Here is a 17,319-nt window from a genome sequence, read left to right as displayed (position 1 = left end):
TTTGCGTTGAAAATATCAAGGCTGGTATCTTACTTGCCATTGTGTACTAGAGAGCTTGATGTTACAAGCACAAAATAGCTGAATTAGGCACTGTCCTAACAACGCCCACTTCTCGGCAAGAGCCTCGCTAGTCAGAGACTAGAAAACGTTCATGAAATCCCACTTTTTGGTCACCTGTTCCACCTCGGCTTAAGGCTAGCAAATCATTTACTAGACTAGTAAATAACTAAATCTAGTCTGCTTACATAAAATTGGGCCCTGGTGGTGGTAGTCGATGTTGTGGTGATAGTAGTTAGTAGTGCTAGTGGTGGTGGTAGCAGTGATGATTCTGTTAATTTTGTTGTTTTTGTGATGGTCGTGATTGAAATGATGATCCCTGATTGAAATGATGATGATGATGATGGTGGTGGTGGTGGTGGTAGTTACAAAGCTGATGCATTGGTGATGTTGATAATGATAATAAGAATAATGTGGTGGGGACGATAACGACCATAATTTACTTGTAGTGGTGGTGTCAATGATCAAGAAGCTGAAGTGATAACATTGAAGGCAATGGTGACGCTATAGTGTACGCCTGTGGTATTGGTATTTAAAATGATTGTTTTCTGGAGTGGTGGTGGCTGACATGATAGTTATGCTTTTGCTAGTGGTGGCAATAGTTGATATGACCATGGTAATGGTAGGTATAATGCTGTGGTAGTGATATTGATGGTGGTGCTGATACGTATGATATTGTGCAAATGATGGTGGTATCGATTTTGATGGTAACGAGGCTGTTGTAAAAGTGCTTGTGGTAGTGATTATTGTCTGTGATGGTGATGGTTTTTAAATTGATGTGGATCGACGTGCACTTATATTCAGGTCTGATAACCCATTTTCTTATGGGCTCATTGTTGTAATGGAAATCTAAAAAACAAAGACGCAAAATACTGTCCATTATACAACAATGTTAAACTAGGCTGAAAAGTGGGTTCGGATGTCAGACCTGCGTATTTCTACACGTCGATGGGGATGATTTGTTAACCTACAACGCAGCACAAATCCCTTTCGAAATGGTATTCTGCCATCCCACTATAATACAATAAGTCGAATGCTTGGCAGGTCTGTATCACTGCGTACATAGACACAAGTTAGTATTAGTAATATCTATTGTTACCACATTGAGTGGTGATAAGCCAAATTACACATCTGGAATACAACATTTGCATACAAAGTTGTTTGAATACAGAATTATTGAGAAAAATCGTGTATTTTTTCTTGTAACCATTGTTTAAAATATATAAAGCTTATTATATATATATTTCCGTGTTTTTATTTTTCAAATTTTAACTAAAGTTAGAAATATATTTTTGGCCAGTAATCTTAGCTTTATCAGACGTTAGAGACGTTTCTAATATTGGTGTTGTTATCTATAGACCCCTACCAGATCAAAATAACAATCCCAACACCCCTGATAACATAACCCATTGTTCTGAGTTTAAGAACATAGGCAAATTATTGTTCTTAGGCCGAACTGGGCTTTTATGTTATGTATCAACCTATTTCATCCAGTTTCAACCCGTAGACATTTCAAAGCCCAGCCCGTTGACATTCTAACTTCTCGTCAGGGCAAAAGTGGATACCAAATACTTAATAGTATTAGCTAACGAATGAAGTACTGAAAATATTGAGGACTTGGTATTAGTGTCCTTTGTTAATCTTTAATCGAAGTGGTTATTTGTACTACCACTACAAATAGCGAAAACTACCGCTTTTCACTATTTGTACTCCCAGAACTCTTATGTGTTTAAAGTTGCAAACCACCGCTCCTTTACCTATTTGTAGCTACCTACTCCCAGTCCCAGCACTCTTATGCGTTTAAAGTTGCATTTGTGAGCTTTCAAGGACCAGCCGACCCCAGCCTCCACTTTTCGCGGTCTTTCTTTGAGAAGTGTGAAGCAAAAAAAATGGCCCTCTCGGTAAACGAGACATTCTCATCTTTTCTCCAATTTGAAAACATTCGAAAATGAGAATAATGTACTTTTTATTAAAAAGTCAACAAAGAAGGTAAGTAAACTAGATACGACAATTTTTTTCCTTAATTAAGTGGCAACTCATTTCTCGTCATTCTCACTCCTAACTCTATCAACTAAGAAGAGTACACCACCTCAAACATTTGTCTGTTCATATCTTTGCTTGTATGAGGTCTATTTTCATTTTGAAAAGTTCAAAGTGAACAACTAAATGACGCCGATTCAGTGGTGTATTTGGTCTATCTTCATGTGAATAAATATTTTATTATTGACTTTTCCAAAATTCCAATCGGCCATTCATTTGCATGTCGTGATCTATTTTTCCTTGATTTCAGCTGTCTCAGCTCTAAACTATACTTTTCTTTCTCAAAATAATTCATTTTCTGTTTGCAATGTATTACAGAGATGTTTATTTACCACATGTAAAAATTTGAAAGTTGTATCTGAAGCTGTTTCTGAATTATACGTGATTATCCATTGGGATTGGGATGCTGTGCTTTTGTCACATTTTTTCCTATTAAGCTATATAGAGATTTTCCACCACATAAACGGTCATAACTTTTTAACCAGTTGAGACAGAGCGATAATTTTTCACTCTAGTTAATGTTTCACTCCCCTTTATTTTTCTACGCTAAATTAATACCCATAGCCACTATTTTGAAAAATTCTTGCAAGTGCCTACTAAGAAGAGGGTTGAACTTGAACCTGAACATGCTCCTTCTTCTTCTTCTTCTTCTTCTTCTTCTACTAATAACTACAACTAGATAGGTACTACTCCTCTCCTGAATGATCGGAACCGTTTAAGAAACTAAATTAAAATTACGGGTTCCACCGGCGCAGCTCTCTAGACTTCCAGTCCCCCAGTGCCCAGTATGGGCGGGAGACCTTACCCCCGATGTTCCTCGAGCCTCGAGGTAGTTTCACTTTATAATTGTTTTAGCTTTTGAACTGTGGATCTTTTGTCAAACGTTTTATTTTAATTTTTCAAATTTAGTAGCACTTTAAAGGTCTGCGTTAGGTATCGCTCTGCTGTACTGTAACTGTAAGAGCGTAAGAATAACATGGTAAAAGTACTGTAAAAGTATGCTGATGACGGATGAAAATGATATTGACAATGAAATTATAATAAAAGAAGAACAATAGAACTTATAATCAAATCAATAAAGAAGCTTTAAAAAAAATGAAATTTAAAAGAAGTAAGAAAAAACTGCCTCAAGAAGTGAAAAAAATTGTCCCTGTTGTTGAGATGTGAAGTGGACATAATCGTGTCTGTTAAGAATTAGAAGAAATGAAAGATGCCACTTTTTATTTTAAATGTAGATTGCACATTAGCAGAACACTAAAAAAAAAAGTAAAGAAAGAAAATCCAATGTGGCAACTTGGTTGCTAGTGAAAAAAGTAAAATTACTCCGCTCAGCATTGCTGCTGGTGTGATGTCTAGTGTTAGTTAGGTGTCACTATATTAGAGTGATATCTTGTTACTTCATATTTTCATTTTAAAACCTGTAGAACAACTTGATTGATTTGTAAATTTCCTTATATGACCATTGTTTTAGTTTTCCGCAGCCATTATAATTCAATTTGAAATATTGAAAGGTACTGGAGAGGAGTCTTAGCGGGGTTTTTTTTTTTGTCTGTTAGTTTTAGTTATAGCTCATAGTGCAGGTCCAAGTGTTGGAAATGTACAATGTTTTATTTTTTATTTTAAGGTTAGTTGAAGGAATACTTTCCTTAGCTCAAGGAACGTGCAGAAGACCTCCCCTATTTACTACTTACTACTACTACCCAAGTACTAGTGCTAGACTACTTCTTCCGCCACCTCACTCCTAAACGAACTGACACCACAGGCAACTGATATTATTCTCTCTCTCTCTCTCTGAGTGTGTATCTGTCTGTCTATTTCTGCCCATCTCCCCTATTTTTACTAATTAGTTTGTAGGTGTTTGGCAAATTCTCAAGAACAGCCAAGATATATGCGGCTGTGTGGCACTCACTTCCGGATTGGAAGGTCCTGGGGTCGAGCCTCATCAAGGACTCACATTCTCTCACTGTACTCATGTGTATGATTTCCTATCCGCTAAGAGCGTTGTCTGTCAGAAGAAAAACATCGCCTAACGTTCTACTTGTTACGTGTTGCTGCTAGTCATGGATCCTTTGTAAAGTGCTTTGAGTATGTTTGGTGGATATTGCGGCTTATGAAAGCTCAATTCTTTTTTTAATATTTATATATATATAAAAAGATGCAGGATGATGACGGGCATGCGCTACTTTATGATGTAGTATAAACCATTCCTAATATATGATTTTGCTAAATAGGCCTACACTCAAATTTTACGAGTGTATCTGGTGGCAAATATTAGACACTCGTTGCCACTGTGATTTTGATGAAACTTGGCTTATACACAGATACATGAATTTTCCTAATACGGCTTCAAACATGCGATCTGAACTTCAATTTATAATGAAGTAATTTTTCTCAAATGACAGCTTGATTGAATGTGACAAGATCCTTTTACTTAATACAATTCAATTTAGTGTGGTCTGTAGTTGTTTGCCTCATATTAGAATGCACAGAATTTGAATTTTTATTGACTTTAAATATTGAAAACAACATGCCTTTGGCTTTCCATTTGTGCCATTCCATTCAGCTTTTGACCTAGTCCCTGATTTGAGTACCGCGTCACAAATTTAAGTTCTTCGAGAAAACTCTCGACTTACTTTCTTATTCTTCTAACGTACTGAACTGTAACACCTTTGTCTCAGTTGGAGAAAATATTGCAATTTTTAAACTTAATATTTAGGTATTTATGTTATGATCTTTTATATTATTCCGTGTTTTTCAGCTTCCATCATATCACCTGAGGAAAGTTGGCTAATTTATGATTTTTGTGTCTATGAATGCAAGCAGGGCAAAAAGCAATTGACTTCAAGCAAAGGAGTTCGCCCTAACCAGAGGTAGGAGGTTGTTTTTGGACGGGGGCAGGAGGTGTTTTTTTACTTTTACATATTTAAAAATAAATGAAAATATTATATGCACAAGGTTATAATATTTCAGCATAACTCGGAAGTAAATTATCACCATCAGCTTTTCTATCTTGATTGCCAAGACAATTTTAATAAAGCAATCAAACTGATTCTGAATTTTAAAACATCCAGAGGAAGAGGCAATGTGTGCCTATCTGCAGCTCATTTACAGTCTTCAGTGGGCGGGCTGCACGATGTAATGCAGCAAGACAATAGTTCAACTATTACCAGAACAGTTTTAAAAAGTGAAAGACTTGATTTGTTCAAAAAATCTGATTGCGCTGGATTAGTATTATTATTGAATGTCTTATTAAGATTTATTTTCAATTGCTCTATAATCTGCATGTTGAAATCCTTCACAATTGAGGTATGCAAGTGACAACGCTATTAATATTTTATCATACTATGTTGTGGATAATTTTATTATTTTGTAATAAAAAGTTTTTCTTACCATGCAGGACTCTGAAATTAATACTGGCTTCTGAGGGTTACAGGGGCTAATCACAACCATGAAAATCACCCATGCGATAAATTGGTAAGACTCATTCATTTTATACTTATTTTCCATCGACATTTTGTCCCTGCAGTTTTTCGCTGCCGAAAATTTTACACTTGACAGCAATTAATCGCAAATTCTATTTTAGTCGCAATTAGACTCAATTTTTTTTATAAATATGTATTATTTTTTCTTTTCTTGTTACTTTATATTTTCAGTACTTAATTGTCCCTCCCCCCTCCCACTATTGAGTGTAATATATAGTAATAGATTAGTTAGGTAAATGCACTGTTGACACCAGGACCAAATGTTTAAAGAACAACAGCCATTCCAACTCATATTTTATTACGATACATTCAAGGTGGCGCACTGAGATGGAGAGATGATGACCAGCTTGTGACAAAATTGACTGTTCCAGAATTTGTATTTTTTTTTATTAAAAAAAAATTTCTTGGAAGGGTTCTGGGCAGAGAGTTCACATTTTTCTATCCCTTATATTTGTTTTCCCTTTCCATGTTGCTCCCTGTCTTTGTTATGGATTAAGATTGCTCATTTTTTTCCTGGTCCTTGCGGGGGTCTTTAGTTGGGAGGCAGACAGTCAAATACAGTACCTTTCTTCTTGAGATGATTTTTTATACTGTAAATCATCTCTCTGTTATGTACTGTTATAGGTTTTGAATATTATTGCATTATGTAAATGTTTTAGCAGGATCCTTTGCTTGTGTCTCGGTGAGACTTTGAGGTAATGTCAAAATTGGTACATCTTTGAGGTGCTCGTGAAATCTACTGTTCCCGATTTATTGAATCAGTCACCATATCATCATCCTTTTTATAGTGTTGTAAGCGCTATTAAGTCCTGTAAGACAATATAAGCAGATCTAGGTGGTGGTATTTTTTTGGGTCTTTTTTTTTTTTTTGTCTTTGTTTTTTTTTTTTGTTCCAGATAAGGAATTTTAAGATTTGATGGTTGTCCATAGACTTTTCAAAATAAAATTTGACTTTGACTATGAGTACGATGCAGTTATAAGTGCTTGATTTCTGAGGACTAATTATAAATGGTGACCACTCTATTGCGTTTTTGTATGCCATGAAAATGTTACAAAGACAATGAAGCGACGTTTGTTGGGAATTCTGCAGTCATTCATTTAAGGGAGCGTTCACATATTACGTCATCAACTAGGGGGGGAGGGGGGTCTACCAAATGTTGACATGGGGGAGGGGGGGGGGTCAGACCCAAGATGATGTCATCAAAACATAGGCAAATTAAGCCTATTTCAAAGTTTGTTCCTTTCAAAACAGCTAAAGATAAATTGCTATGATGAGTATTGCCCATCTCTCAAGAAACAAAATGGGAAAGGGGTATCACTTCTCAAAAGGCGAACTTGCCCTAAATGTTCATTGTATCACTCCTCGATCACAGCAATGAAAGACCATTCACGAAAATGTGGCATACATGAAGAACAGCAAATGGGAGAAAATGATGAAGATGAAGATGAAATTGATGATCAATGATACTATTTATAGTACATTGCCAGAGGTCCAAGGCAGAAACATTTTTGAATCAATTAATTTTATGTTTGGAAATTGAAACAGAAATTCATTCCACTAAAAGACTAATATGCTATAAAATAATTTGCCTCCTATACTATTTTAAATTACACTTTCTGAATTTTTTAAAATAGCACCTGCACCAAGTAGCCTAATTTAAATAATGTTTGTTAGATTTTATCTTTGCAAATTTAAATTTTATGTCCCCATTGTATCGTAAAACATAAATTATCAACAGTTTCTGAAATTAATAAAATGTCTGAATGTGTTTTATCAAACGTTGATAATCAATGTTTATGGTTTGAAAAATGAATAATAAATATTGTGAAATTAAAGTTATCTTTTAGTTTTTATTAAATTAGATGACGTCATCATCTGTTGGGGGGGGGGGGGGGGGTCAGGTCAATGATGACAAGTGATGACTTGGGGGAGGGGGGGGGTCTAAAAAGGGCAAATTTTTGATGACGTAATATGTGAACGTTCCCTAACCCTTGAATTTGATGAGCGCCTGTTGCATTTTAGTTCATTTTAGAGTGACAAACACAACTCATGCATTTTGGGTTTATATGCAGATTTTTGTCTTTAAATTGTCAATAAAAAATAAAATGCTTTTTATTGTTTTGTTAGCTGGCAGGTCTGAATTGAATGCTATTGCATACAATTTTGTACTTTTAATCTTTTTTCTTTTTACATTTAGCCATCCTCACTTTATCCGGAGAATCGCCTGCCCTCGTGAATGAGACAGTGAAGGCTATGGCTAAAACAAAGGTGTCCACAACCCAACTTAGGCAATACATTCAATCAAGCCAAGGATAAAATGTATTGCCTAAAGATGTCGAAGATTTGCAGCGGAGATTGTTCAAGACTGATATTGACAGGACGGACGGTGAGACGGTACAGGAATTACTGAGAGAGATAGAGGAGGAAGGAGGTGTAACAAAGTTCAGTGTGAATGAGGATGTTGGTTTTGAGTATTTGTTTTAAGTAACGGGAAGAATGAGGCGTGATTTGAGTGTTTTTTGTGATGTGTTTGTTATGGATGCAACATACAAAGTAAATCGATATTTGTATCCACTTGTGAATATTATGTGCATAGATGATGAGGGTCATGGCGGGCGAAAGACTGGAAATCCATGACCAACCTGAAACTGACATTGTACCAGTATGACGTGTGACAAATACACAGGAAGGACTGTATCGAATTGTATCTTCAGTGACAAACAGGATCAATAGCTTATTTCAAGTTATGGTAGAACATCAGTTTCTGCAAAGAATCTCCCAGTTGGAACAATTTTTGACTCTTGTCTCTGAAGATAAAGACATTGTTGACATGACTGACTTAATACAGACAAATCCCCATTCTAACCCTCTTTCTGACTTTTCAGAGACACCAGACATTGTAAATGCACGTACTGACCAGAGACCACAGACATTATAAATACACACTCTGCCCAGACAGAGACCACAGAAGTTATGGACACACAGACTGACCAGACAGAGACCACAGACGTTATGGACACACAAACTGACCAGACAGAGAGACCAAAGACGTTATGGACACACAGACTGACCAGACAGGGACTCCAGATAACAGAGACATGCGACCATAAAGATGCCCTTGACACGACAGAGACAGTTAGACTGCGAAATTTTTCAAATGTGACTCTACACAGGAAATTTCATACAGAATTCCCTTAATACCTTTACTCATTGTCCATTTGTAAAATTTATTTTCATGTAATAAACCACCAAAAAAGTAAATTTTTAACGTGGTTGGGGGCTGTCACGTTACTGTAGAACGAGCTTAAGTCTCAATGGGATATTAGCTTTAGGCAACCACAAGTTGGTATTTTTCAAACCTGTTGCTATGCTATCTTGTGATGACAACGTCTCTCAGTCGCCAAACGTCACCAGCTATCCTTCACATAATGCAGGGTTGATTGTGTGAAGTACGTTTGGGGCCGGAAGATAGCAAGGCATAGTGCAGGCTACTGTACTGTGTCAGTCCGTGAACGGGTGACCAATTCATAGTACAGAGAAGGCAAATCTGTTACTATATGTCCCAATAAAAATATAACACAGAGAAGGCAGAAACTGTGTTATACAGGTCGGTACAGAATAAAACAAATATAACACAGGAGACCAAACACTGTGTTGTAGAATATCAAAATTTCAAAGGTGGTCGGTCAGTGACGAAATAAAAAGGGACATTATAAGTCGTAATATCACATCCCAATAAAAGAGTGTGACAGTATAAAGGTGCCCGTTAACAATTGAGTCGGTCAAGTCTCTATCCAGATTCAAAAGGATAGTGCAAAGTCCTGTATGTAAAACAAATTTGAGAAGCATGGTTGTTCTCAATACTTGTTGGGTCGTGATCGGTATAGAGTGAAGTAGTGTTCATGCTACACATCTTCACGAAATATCAGAGCAATGCTGTGTCAAGATTACAGAGGAGCAAGAAGACAAGATTTGTTTGTGTGTCTTTATATGTTACGGAATAGGTACATTTTGGTTGTCAAAACTTTCATTTTTATTTTGACATTTTCTTGATCTTTTAAAATAAAATTATAATTTAATTTAATCAACAGACTTGTTTAATAATTTAAAGATATACTTTTGTGGGGACCTTTTGTAAAATCATTAGTCTGATTGTAGTTGTAAATTTCTTTATATTCTAATGTCATAAAATCAGTGACACCACTGAATTCCTACCAGCGCTTTTACTCACTGAGTCCCTACCACCAGCGCTATTACTCACCCAGTCCCTACCACCTGGGCGGGGTTCCTGACCTCCCATAGTGGGCAGGGGGGTTCATATTGTGTCTTCTATCCCCTTATATCTGTTTTCCAACATGCTTTCTGTCTTTGTCTTGGAATGAGATTACTTGGTTTTGTCCTGGTCCTGGCCGGATCCCCTGGCTGAGAGGGAAGCAGTCGAATGTATAGTTAGTTTTGGGAGATGATATTTTTTTCATTGTAAATCATCTCTCTGTTATGTACTGTATTATGTTTTATTTACATATTATATTTGATTTGTTAACATTTGAGTGTATTCCTCTTAGTCGGGACCTGTGCTTGTGTCTGGATGAGACTTTTAGGTGATCTTAAACTAAGTACTTTGATGGTGTGCTCTTGGAATCTACATCTGTTTCCCATTTGAACAAATTCCCCTTTGTCTTACCTTTTCTTGGGTGCTTTAATTGAATTCTATAACTTTTTACTATCCCATTTCTTCCTTTTTACTGGCGCTGATATGACCTTAATGTGTTGCAAGCGCCGTAAAACCCTCAAAAACAAATAAACACACAAACAGTCCCTACCAGCAGCGCTTTTACTCATTGAGTCATAGAGCTTTTACTCACCGAGTCCCTACCACCAGTGCAATTACTCACCGAGTCCCTTCCACCAGCGCTTTTACTCACTGAGTCATAGAGCTTTTACTCACCGAGTCCCTACCACCAGTGCTATAACTCACCAAGTCCCTACCACCAGCGCTTTTACTCACTGACACTGTCCCTACCACCAGTGCTATTACCGAGTTATAGAGCTTTTACTCACTGAGTCCCTACCACCAGTGCTTTTACTCTTCGAGTCCCTACCACCAGTGCTATTACCGAGTCATAGAGCTTTTACTCACTGAGTCCCTACCACCAGCGCTTCTACTCACTGAGTCATAGAGCTTTTACTCACTGAGTCCCTACGACCAGCGCTATTACTCACTGAGCCCCTACCACCAGCGCTTTTACTCACCGAGTCCCTACCACCAGCGCTATTACTCAGCGAGTCATAGAGCTTTTACTCATCGAGTCCCAACGACCAGCGCTTTTACTCACTGAGTCCCTACGACCAGCGCTATTACTCACTGAGTCCCTACCACCAGCGCTTTTACTCGTTGAATCCCTATCACCAGCACTTTTACTCGCCGAGTTCCTACGACATGGCTATTACTGAGTCCCTAACACCAGCGCTAATACTATTAGCCACCAAATCCCTACCACCAGGGGGTACAATATAAGCTCAAATTAGACCCCAAAAATTCTTACAGTGATGCAGAAAAAAACAACGAACAGATCTCTTTCAAATTTACACAAAATGTTTCTTACAACAAGATGGATAGGTTTAGCAATAGTCTTGAAAATAAATTTTTCAGAATTTTTTTTCGATTTCTTAGTGAAAATTTGGTGTGACATGACAGGAAAAAAAATTGATTTAAAAATTCATAAAACTGCTAAATTTTTGTTTAGCCCAAAACCCAACCATCATGATGCAAAACACATCATAAGAAAAATTCTGACCAAATTTGAAGACAATCTGATGGGAAACAATCCAGATGTGAATGTTAGAAAATCAGAGAATGACGCACAATGAAATTTTGAGAAAATGAAAAATTTGTCTTTAATTTGATAATAAAGCTAATTATGCAGACAAAGGCCAACATTCATCAAGTATAACTAATATGGAACAAGAAAACAGTAATATTTTATAAATTGATCAAATTCTGAAAAAAATTATAAACGATTCGCTAACCCATACCTCTAAGAAAAAAAATTGCGAAATAATTTAATATCTGCTGTTATTCACCAAAAAATTACTTTAGTGGTCAAATATGCTTTATAGTTCTAAAATTCTTTAATTATATCTCATGAACTAATAATGTAATGTATAATTTGATGCTAAACACCAAAAATAACAATTAAAAAAAAAAAACTTTTTTAAGGGGCAACATAAGCTAAAATTAGACGTAAAACCCTAAAATTTCTAACATAGATGCACCAAAAACTAGCATATAAATTTCTTTCAAATTTAAACACAATGTTTCTTTCATAAATAGCTATATCATGAAAACTCTTGGAATAATTTTTTTAGAATTTTTATTTGATTTCAACTGAAAATTTAGCGCGGATCGACAGGAACAAATGAATTTTAAAATTTATAAAATTGCTAAATTTTAATTTACCCCCAAACACTTACATCATGATGTTTTTTTTTGTTTGTTTGTTGCTTTAGGTCTCTTCCAACACAATTGAGGTTATATGAGAGACCGCTGAAACAAAAAAACAAGCAATCTAACAAAAATAGTACAAATGTCAATCAAAATCATAACCTAAAGATATCATAAGCTAAATTATAAATAACCAAGAACAAACAGGCAGAGGATTTACAGGAAAAAAAATATCCCCTGTCAAAAATACAATCACAAACCAAAGAAGCAGGATAGGCTAGTAAAGAGAAGAAGAAACGACATCACTATCGGATCGTACACCCATGCGAACATCATAGGTATATGATTCAAGGGTGATGCTCCCATCCAACCACCCGCACATCATGATGTAAAACACATCATAGAAAAGATTCTGAATAAATTTGAAGATAATTTAAACGAAAATGATTGAGGTAGGATTGCTAGAAAATCAGACAAATGACATAAAACAGACATTTGAGAAAGCGCAAGCTTTTTCTATAATTTGACATAAAGTTAAAAGGCTGATTTTGCAGACAACTAAAAGAAATGATCCATCAAACTTTCAAAATATGACCGTAATAGGACAAGAAAACGAAAATTTTGTAGATTGATCTAAGTCTAAAAAAAATTATAATCGGTTCACTAACCCATACCCCTTAGATAAAAAAAGATGCTGTAAAATTGATTTTTTTACGCCCAGAGATAAAATAATTTTGTGGTCAAATATGATGTCATACCTTATGAATTCATCATTATAATCACAAAACCTAATTATTTACTGTATACAATAGGTTATACAGATGATTTCTAGATATATTAAATGATTTTTCAAAATATGATATGGCACGCTATCCTCATTTTTCATTTTTTTATTCTACTTGAGAGACAAGTCGTATAAAATTAGATATCTAGTCAAGTTGAACTGCAAAATCAATTCTATTTTAGACAATAAAACAGTTAAATAGTGCACTAGCTCTGAATAAAAAGCAATTTGCTTTCCCAAACCCTTGAAAATCTTACAGAAAAAGTCAACACTACTTGTTTGCCACCACTTTTTTTGTAGTTCCACAAAGAGGGTTGATCCTGCTCTGGATGGAAAAATTGAAATAAAAAAGAGACACATTTCATTAGCAATTTTTGGAAATGGCATTATTGTCATAAAATGCATTTGTCAAAGACATAGCAATTTTTAAAAAATGATCATTATTCACACCAACACACTTGAAATTTCATTGGTTTTACATCCATAGAACAAAACTCTTGGCAACAAACTATAGTCTGTCGTTAAGTTAATACATTCAGTAGCAATTCAATTCAAATGATGCTTTGCCATTTTCATTTAGAAAAATGAGCATTTATTTTATTGATCACCAATAAAAAATGTAAAGGCGCAATGGAGATTTGAAAACATTACTAACCATTGTCAAAAAGTGCATGCAGACACTCTGGTCTGCTGGCCCAGATGATGGTTTGCTGATTGATGAGTTTTGCCACAGGCAAAGGTTTGCCTCAACACACCTTGCCAGAATAGCCCTTGAGCCAGCATCTTTATGGATTGTCAGGACACCAGTAACGTCAACAGTGTTCTTTCATGTTAGCTGTCGATGAAAACAAAAAATTAAATTAAATTCACCACAGCAAAATAGGCACATACATGCCAATGCTAAAGTTTATAACAGCAACACTTCGCATGTTGAACGGGACATAACGTCTGTTAGGCGATATTACAATTACTTCGGACAGAGACAACGCAGTTAACGGCCAAGTACACATTTTACAACTGAGTCCGGTGAGAGAAAGTGAGCAAAGTGCCTTTTCCAAGGGCTCAACTATGCGCCGAGCGAGGCTCGAGCCCAGGACCTTCCGGTCCAAAAGCGAGTGTCATACCACTACGACATAGCCGTACGTAATTTTTAAAAATATAATAAAAATAATCACACTAATATAATTATCTCACATTGTCATCATCATAGGCATTTCAAAACTACTAATAATACTACCACTACAGATATCTTATCATTATAAAATATTACTCTCTCTCTCTCTCTCTCTCTCTCTCTCTCTCTCTCTCTCTCTCTCTCTCTCTCTCTCTCTCTCTCTCTCTCTCTCTCTCTCTCTCCATGAACATAACATACAAAACCCAATTTTCCGATAAAAAAAAACAGCCCCCCCCCCCCCCCCCCCCACAAAAAAAAAAAGTTTTGAAAAAGTATGGACGATGTGCCGGCCATAATAAAGATAATAACAATAACTGAATGAAAAGTATTTTTTTAAAGGACCCTGAGCCTGGAATGTCGTGAGTACTCGAAACCTCTTGATCGTGATAAAATTAGCAACCTTTTGACTGGGGATCGAACATTGAAACACCTGGTTTTAATCGCCTGACATGGAAGGATGATTTAAATTATTGGGGGGGGGGGGGGGGGGGGGGGGGGGGAATTAGTATTTTAATTTTTTTAAAGCCCTGTTATTGTTATTTTTCACAAAATAAAGTAATTAAGTTAAGTAATTCGCGGTAGCGACAAATGTGTCGTCAGCTGATGCACAAACACACAACCCCAAAGCATGTTTAGTTATAAAAATAAGAAATGAATTAAAATGTGCATTTCGTATGCTTACCTTGTAAACTGAGTATTCTGTGACTTGAAAAGAGTGAAGAATTACCAAAGTCCGTCAAAATCAACTTGTAATAATAGTTATAATGTGATTGTGATGAGATGAAGTGGTCACTTTTTGACTTCCAGATAATTCATTGTGCAGTTCTATCCGTATAAAATGTTATATTTTTAGTAATTACGCAAATTCTATTTTTAGTAAGAGTACAAATAAGCTCTGGCGTTATTTGCAGTGGTAGTACAAATAAGCGTAGCCATCTTTAATATATTTGACATCGTAAATGTAGATAAGATTACAGGCAACGTTGTGCTTTCGGCTTTGGAATTAATTTGCGTGTTGTAAAGCCGCTAAATTCCATACCGTCTATACCATTACCTCGTTCACTGCCACTAACTCATTGAATTCTCCGTGAATTAAATCTACAATTCTGTTATACAGCTCGTCTACTCAAGACGGTACAACTTATAACAAAATTTTCTGAAGTTAAAGGACATGTATCGACATTGTTCAAATAAATGAAAAATGTTGGCTAAATTCAAGCCAATATTGATGGCCCTCACTGAATTATCAAGATTATAATATTTTTAAAAAACTGCTTCTTAAGAGATACGTTGATGTTATTGGGCTGCTTATATTACTATGACTAATATAATATTTTTGACAATTTTAATACTAGTCATTTAAAACAAATAGTTATTGAGTGTTAAACCACTATCATAGATAGAAAACATGTAATAAAGGCAACCCCCCCCCCCCCCCCCCCACACACACACACACATACAAAAAAAAAAAATTTAAAGAAGAAGAAGAAAAAAAAATTACCCCCCACCACTAAAAAAAGAAAGAAAAGAAAAAAAGAAAAGAATACCTGACGAATCTTCCTCTGTGCCCAACCAACCCAAACTTTCGAGCAGGCATTTGAATAGGATACTTGCCAAAATGAGAACACGATAATAGTTACTAATAAGGAAACGATCACCATTCTGGAAAAAAAATCCCAGAAGAAAACCAAAAAAAACAAAAACAACCCCCCCCCCCCCCCAAAAACAGAAAACAAAAAAAACAACCCCCCCCCACACACACACAAAACTAACACATACACGCACACACACACACACACACACACACACACACCTACACACATACACTCAACTGATTATTTGACTCACTAACAAAAAATTTAAGACGACACGGATATATCATGTAATTACGTAGAATCGAATCTATCTCAGTACAAACAGAAACGGAATAGTGCCCAGCTGTAGTGTGAAGTACGAATAGTGCAAGCAACACTATTTGTCCTTACGGACGGCAATGGCGGTTGATGCTATTCGACCTTAAGGACGAATAGGGCTACCGAAAATTGTTTTTAATGGTAACCATGTGGAGGCGCCGTGGCCGAGTGGTTACCGAAAGGGACTCCCGACTTGGAGGTAACAGGTTCGAAAATCCCCACAACCATAGAGTGGTTTCCTTTATCAAGGAAATTAATTCTGGTTGCTTCACTTTGCTTCACCCAGGTGTATATTATGGTACCAATGCTGCTGGGGAATGTAATTTGCTATAGACCAACGTCGTATTCATAAGTTAAATGTTTGTTTCATGCTACAGAAACAGGGTAAGCTCCGATTCTATGGGCCATTATGCTCCAAAGGACTTAGTTACAATAAAACGTGTGTTTCATTTTTATGAAAGTTCACATTCCTCATTCCTGTTACTCATTCCTGTTATGTTTTCCTCATTCCTGTTACATCCCTCATTCCTGTTACAAAACAAGGTGTAACAGGAATGAGTGTAACAGGGATGAGTTTATCTCGCTTCGATTCATAATATCCCTAAAATATTCTTTACTCCAACATTAAAGTATGACTATTATTTAGAGCCTTAAAAAAGCTATATAGGTACTGATACCTTTTATTTTTGATTCAATTTCTAATTTAAATAACAAGCCCTGGTAACAGGAATGAGGGTCATGGTCTAATGTTGAACATTACTCACCATTCTTGAAGCGGTTTTGGTTCTGGAAATCACACTGGATGTTAAAACCATGTGTTTGTAGTTTCAGCCATAATGGAAAAGAGGTATCTACGGCGATAAAACATTGTTAGTTGCACGTCTATTGTTTAGAGGATTTTAATTGGTTAATTTTCACTGCCGTTACAGGAATGAGTAACCACATTGGGGACAAACTTTAGTAATATATAATAAAATTTTTAAAAGTCTGATTGTTACAAACTTTTATGAGGATGTTAGAAGATGGCAATTTGCATCAGCTGAATACATATGTGTATACAACAAGACACTCCATTTTGTTAAGAATTCGACTTCTAGCCATCATGCAAAAAAAAAGGACAGGGTATTTTCCTCTACCCCCGTCAATACAATACGTCATATCTATCATGAATCTCTCTCTCGATTTTTGTTTTTTATGTTTCATACAAGTTAGTAATGTGTAGTGAGGGTGTGTAAGCAAGTATTTGCTAACAATATATGCATCAAATATGTCAAAGAGCCAATTATTGTCACAGGACAGGGATTTGGCAGTTTTTTGAAAAAGGCCGATATATATACATATATATATATATATATATATATATATATATATATATATATATATATATATATATATATATATATATATATATATATTATACCGA

General features: G+C 35.9%; 2 long non-coding RNA genes across 2 annotated transcripts; one reads left to right on the top strand and one right to left on the bottom strand.

Annotated features, from left to right (window-relative positions):
- The first annotated feature begins 4,855 nt into the window (after positions 1 to 4,855).
- LOC144977203 (uncharacterized) lies at positions 4,856 to 9,664 on the top strand. The gene is made up of 3 exons (XR_013646270.1): positions 4,856 to 4,967; positions 5,495 to 5,571; positions 7,778 to 9,664. It is a non-coding gene; the product is annotated as an uncharacterized LOC144977203 (long non-coding RNA).
- Positions 9,665 to 11,450: 1,786 nt separating this feature from the next.
- Positions 11,451 to 14,823, bottom strand: LOC144977202 (uncharacterized). Its single transcript, XR_013646269.1, has 3 exons — positions 14,666 to 14,823; positions 13,465 to 13,644; positions 11,451 to 13,134 (listed from the first exon to the last, which is right to left on the bottom strand). It is a non-coding gene; the product is annotated as an uncharacterized LOC144977202 (long non-coding RNA).
- Between the last annotated feature and the right edge of the window lie 2,496 nt (positions 14,824 to 17,319).

This window comes from Berghia stephanieae, chromosome 7 (genome assembly GCF_034508935.2).
Source record: "Berghia stephanieae isolate SIO BIC M18660-M18661 chromosome 7, UCSD_Bste_1.3, whole genome shotgun sequence".
Classification (NCBI taxonomy): domain Eukaryota; kingdom Metazoa; phylum Mollusca; class Gastropoda; order Nudibranchia; family Aeolidiidae; genus Berghia; species Berghia stephanieae.
The sequence above is the reverse complement of the archived record's forward strand: the minus strand, read 5'-3'. Positions and strand labels throughout refer to the sequence as shown.